The sequence below is a fragment of the Nicotiana tabacum genome, chromosome 8 (genome assembly GCF_000715075.1).
Source record: "Nicotiana tabacum cultivar K326 chromosome 8, ASM71507v2, whole genome shotgun sequence".
In the NCBI taxonomy this organism is placed as follows: Eukaryota; Viridiplantae; Streptophyta; class Magnoliopsida; order Solanales; family Solanaceae; genus Nicotiana; species Nicotiana tabacum.
Genome location: NC_134087.1, coordinates 64,578,644 through 64,584,838, shown reverse-complemented (window position 1 = coordinate 64,584,838; position 6,195 = coordinate 64,578,644).

Below are 6,195 nucleotides of genomic sequence, written 5' to 3'. Positions count from 1 at the left end.
TAAATAAAGGGGAGCATAAAGAGAAGCCGGAATGACGCATGCCATCGATGCAAACATGTAGAAACTCACTTAACTGTATAGGTGCATCACACCCCAACGTGAGATTACCTGTCTGTTATTTGTTTCAAACTAACCGTTTGCTTGCTGCTAAGACCAGGTTTTTAGAAAGGTGGTTTGGTTTTGTGGAGGTCTGGCCTCACATTCATACTTTACGAGGTCGAAAGGAAGTGTTCAACTGTCCGTCACTAAGTCGAGAGGAAGTATTCACACTTACTTCACGAGATCAAAGGGAAGTGTAGAGATGTCTTCAGAAATTCCTTTGCCAACGATTCCTATTTTTGAAGAGAGTTCAATCTCGGCCATCCCAACTTCCGAATCAGCAACTGCTGAAGAAAACAAAATCTTGCGGCTTCGCATGTTGGAAATGTTGGATGACTGGAACAATGGAAAAGAGCCGCCGAGTGTAATCCCTGGTTTCCCCAAGCTGTTCTCTAGGACAAGTGGGACTTCCAACGTCCCCATAAGTTATCCAACTACCCCATTCGGGTATCCTACCATTTCAGCCCACTCCGCTGGATCACCCTCCGATTCTTATCCCCGGATGTCAACAACAGATGTGGCTACAAACATATTCACTGCACCGCCCTGTCCAATTGCGACACAACCCGCTATACACAGGCCTATTTTTGACTCTTCCTCATTCACATTTCAAGCACCATCCTTCTCGCTGGAACCAACTCGGTTTACCACCAGCGCTCACCCTCAGCAGCCTCAATGCGAGCTTACGCCTGGGCAAGACCGAAATCCCAAAGCTCCTGAACAAGATGAAATGGTGAGAAGAATGAGGAGCCTCGGGCAGAGCTTAAAAAATATGCAAGGCTTAAGCGGGCAGAAGAGTGTCTCCTTGTCACGACCCAAACTAGAGGGCTATGACTAGCACCCGACCACACTTGCCGAGCACCAACGTATATTTCATCTAACCTTCATTATTATCTTTTAGGGCTGACGAGATCAATATAAATGGTAGACCTGGATCATGGACAACCAGCAATAAAATATTATGGCATGAACATACATAGCAGGGGATGACCAGACAATCAAGAAACTACATATAAGGTATGAGCTACCACGCTACTATAAAAGACTATACAACAAAAATTAGCCGACAAGGCATACCAAACTATACATGAGTCGACACTTGTCTATGAGCCTCTAAAGGAACATAAGTGCTGCAACATAGCTGGAACAGGGCCCCGACATACCCATAATGTCTATAACAAAAATGCATACCAAGACCAAGGCAAGTCCGGAGAAGGGATCTCGCCAATCACCGCTAAACTGGACAGCCTACTGTGGTGGGGGAGCTGCACCTGCCTGTCTATCAAGACCCGCAGCACGACATGCAGCGTCCACAAATAAAAGGACGTCAGTACGAATAAAGTAATGAGTATGTAAGGCAGGGAACCATAAATACGATCAGTAATGTAAGCAAGGATAGAGAATATACAACCTGTAACATCTTAGTACCTATGAGGGATACTGACATGAAATGCATGATACATATGTATAAATACATAAACCTTTAAAACATTCGCCTCTGTGGGCATCATCATCATCATATCGTACCCGGCCATAATAGGCTCGGTAAAAAACGTACCCGGCCATCATAAGGCTCGGTAGAATCGTACCCGGCCACGTGGAGCTCGGTAAAACCCAACTGATCAGTGGTTGCACAATAGGTGCCGTACCCGGCCAACTATAGCATGGCTCGGTAGAGTAAAATAGATACATATATATAATGCATGCTCGACTCATGGAATCATATTCTAAACCTTTCGGAGTGATGTAAGGTCAGTATCCTCTGTACACATTATTAGGACTAACTCTTCACTATGAAGCTTATAAGAATCAGGAAGTACCAACAACATTGATAACATAAGAATAAGAGAAGCAACATTAACATCAATCGTTCCATAAGAGGGAAAACAATGTAAGTACTGCTAGCTTCTAAGAGTAGAGTATCTTGGAAGCTCGTTCATTACATTATGTACAAGCGGAGTCGTGCAAAAGAAGGAAAGGGATAGCCTCACATACCTTTTATATACTGCCCCAATCTCAAGCTATGCAATTGTCAAAACACCTTAGTCTACAATAAGAGAAACGATACTATCGTTATCATTTAAGCATCATAACTATTATGTATCGACCACAACCTATTTTACGATGAAACGGACAGCACCTCCCCTATATATATGACTTCACACCATTCAAAACAGTCACCAAACAGCCCAAACAACATCAATAATAAACATATTGAGCCTCCCAAAATAGTCCACGCACAGCCTAATCACTCCATACATAAGACGACCACCGTAGTCGTGTCAAATGACCCGGAAATGTTACGAATAACTATCATCCCACAACCCTACATATATATGGTGTTTCTCCACACCCTTACTCCTCCAAAACTCCACAAAACAGTAGTAAAATATGCAGCCCAACAACAACGCAAAACAGTCCACAAAACAATAACATTACTACCAAGCCTTTCGATATATATCTCACAAGTTCTAGCTTCAATGGCTTAGCCGCAACTTGGATAATCTTAAATACATATAGAGTAAGAGGTTCCTTACCTTTATACATAAAGAAAAACTCCAATTTGACCTTAAATTTCCATGAAATATCCCTCCAATGCTGCCACAACAACAAAAAAGCGAAACTAGCGATCAATTAGTGTTTTTCGGCACTAGAATCACTTTAGAAGGCTTGAAATCACCTAGGATTGATATTAAGAATATGAGGGAGTATTTACAGAACATAAACCCTTTAAAAAAACCTCCCACACGAGCTGGAGCGACACAAAAATGAGCAACAACAAGAAGAACAAGAGACTTACTAGCGCCACGGAATTCCCGACACTTGATTTGTGTTGTTTGCCCTTTTTTGGGTCTTGAATCTTGAGAGAACCTTGAGAGGATGTTCCTAGGGTTCTAAGGTCTGAAAATAGTGAGAATAAATGACTTAAAACGGGTTGGAGGCATCCTATATAGGTCCAAATATCTTAAACCGCCTTAGTGGGCCCCATAGAGAGGTGCTTGGCGCAGTCTCGCAAAAATGCGAATATCTCTCTACTCCAAGATCGTATCGATCAACGGTTTAATGCGTTGGAAACTAGACTCATAGATCTTTAATTTGGTTGGTAGATCATCCAGTAATTCCTTGTAAATTAGGATAAAAGATTAGAAACATTTGACCTAATGTTTAAGTCAAATTATGAACCTAAGTTGCGACAACTTTTGTCGACTTTTGTTTCATAACTCGTTTGACTTCAAGACTTATGATACGGATATTATATGATTAAAATAACTTAATAAATGAACTCTTGAGTGTATTAAACACCACTAGATTTACCTGAAAATACGAGTTACAACATCCTTGATTCATTTAACTTCTAATACTTGTTAATCACCCTTGTACACTCTTGTATCACTTAAGACCAATAGGATTGACTTCATATCATCTCAAAGATAATTCCTTCTTGGATTTATGTTAACTAATATATGGCATGAACTAACACATGTGGATATGGGTTGTAACACTCCTATACAGATCTGTGTATGTTCCCTCACATGCACCTGCCCGTAGGGTTCAAAACACCGAAGTTTGAGAAATATGATGGGCATGGCGATCCCATTGCTCACCTCAAAAAGTATTGCAACCAATTGCGTGGGGCTGGCGGCAAAGAAGAATTGTTGATAGCATACTTCGGAGAAAGCTTGGTGGGCATAGCCTCAGAGTGGTATATGGATCAGGACATATCTCGTGGCATATTTGGGACGATCTTGCTAGAGATTTTGTAAGGCAGTTTCAGTATAATATTGACATCACGCCAGACAGGAATTCTTTGTCAAACTTGAAGAAGAAACCCTCAGAAAGCTTCAGAGAATACGTTATTAAATGGCGCGAGCAAGCATCAAGGGTAAAACCTCCCATGGATGAAATAGAAATGGTCACTACTTTCCTCCAGGCTCAAAAATCAGATTACTTCCAAAACATGATGTCGGCCATGGGAAAACCTTTCGCAGAAGCGATTAAGATCGGGGAAATGGTAGAGAATGGCTTGAAAACGGGTAGAATCTTGAGTCAGGCGGCCATAAAGGCGACCTCCCAAGCCATCCAAGGCGGGTCCTGAGGAATGGCAAGAGGGAAGAAAAAGGAAGAGACGTCCATGGCGGCGTCAGAAGCAAGAGAATATCGTAATCCCAGGCTCCGTTTTCCAAAAAAACCCACAACATTACTACTCCCACCAGGATGTGGCCTATGCTCCTCAACCTTACATGGTCATGAATGCTCAACCTTACGGCCGACCACCGCAACAAGCCAATCGAAGCAAAGCTCCACCTCCCAGAAATCAGCCTCCTTACCGAAACCACTATAATCCACAACTACCCCAGGATAACTTCCGTCCTCAAGAACCACCCAGAAGACAAACTTTCACACCCATTGGTGAACCGTATTCTACCCTGTTCCCAAAACTTGTCCAGATGGGTTTCCTGCAACCAGTCCCTCAGACAAGGCAAAATCCAGCATCACCTGCTTACAAAGCCGGTGTCAGGTGTGCTTATCATTCAGGAGCAGAAGGGCATGATACCAATGATTGTTGGACTTTAAAAAGGGCGGTAGAGAACTTAATAGAACAGGGAAAGATAGTATTAAGGGATGAGGAGGTCCCAAATGTGACCAACAATCTGTTGCCCGCTCACAATAATGGGCCGTTGATTGGGATGATCTGTGAGGACAAGGAGTTTGATCCTGCCCTGAAAGCTATAATCGCCATTGTCGATGTAGAGAGAAAACCTAAAGCAGCCCCGAAGCAAGAGAATGGGGAAAAGAAGACTAATACTGTCAAGGCTGAGATCGAAAAGAAGGCTGAGACAAAGACAGAGACGATGGTGCCTTCGAAGAATGAGGTTCTCTATATTCCACGAGGTCGATCAGAGAAGCCACAGAGATTCGAAATGAAAAGCGGAATACCGATGTACGTGTCGAAAGGGGCCTATGTGGTCCGGGGGACGATTAAACTGCCTCGGCTGAATGAGCCAGCGGTTATCAGACGCATGCCACAGAAGCCAATGACAGACCCGTCTACGGTACCATGGAATTATCAACAAACATTGGTTACATACAAAGGCAAAGAAATCACGGGGGAACTTCCAGAAAATACTTCTGCTGGAAAATATTCAGACATTCTAGAAGTTAACAATGCCACACGGAAGCGCTTCCCACCCAAGAAGCCTGTAAGCGCTGAAGAAGTAGAGGCTTTCTTCCAGAAGATGAATATGCCTGACTATGAAGTGGTGGATCAATTGCGCAAATACCCTGAACAAGTGTCTATGCTATCTTTGCTAATGAGGTCCGCCTATCAGAAGATCCTGCTCAAAACCTTGAATGAAGCGTATGTGCCGGCCGAAACTTCAGTTGAACAACTTGAAAGAATGACGGAAAGGTTCTTTGCGGTTAATCAAGTTTCTTTTAGAAAGAACGATTTGCCTCCGGAGGGAGCAGCTCACAACAAGGCTTTACATCTGACAGTCAAGTGTGAAGACTACTACGTCAAGCGATTAATGTTGGATGGGGGTTCGGGTGTTGACATTTGTCCACTCTCCATGCTTCAAAGAATGGAAATTAGGACTGGAAGGATTCGCCCTAATAATGTCTGTGTAAGAGCTTTTGATGGCATCAAGAGGGACACCCTCGGAGAAATAGACCATATATTGACTATCGGGCCGGTGGAGTTCGAAGTAACTTTCCAGGTACTGGATATGGACACATCTTACAACTTTCTCCTCGGAAGACCTTGGATTCATGCTGCCGGGGCTGTACCCTCCACTCTCCACCAAATGGTGAAGTTTGAATATGAAGATCGGGAAATTGTGGTCCACGAAGAAGACGAACAGTCTATTTATCGGGACCCATCCATCCCATATCTTGAAGCAAGAGAAGGGAGTGAGCACACAGTTTATCAGGCTTTTGAAGTTGTGCTGGCGGAGCAGTATGAAGAAGGGAGCCCTTGCCCCCAACCTTTCTTGTCCAACGCTTCAATCATGGTTGCTAAAGAAATGATCCGACGGGGATTCAAACCGGGAGAAGGACTTGGAAAATCGTTGTAAGGAATAACTGAACCTATCACCT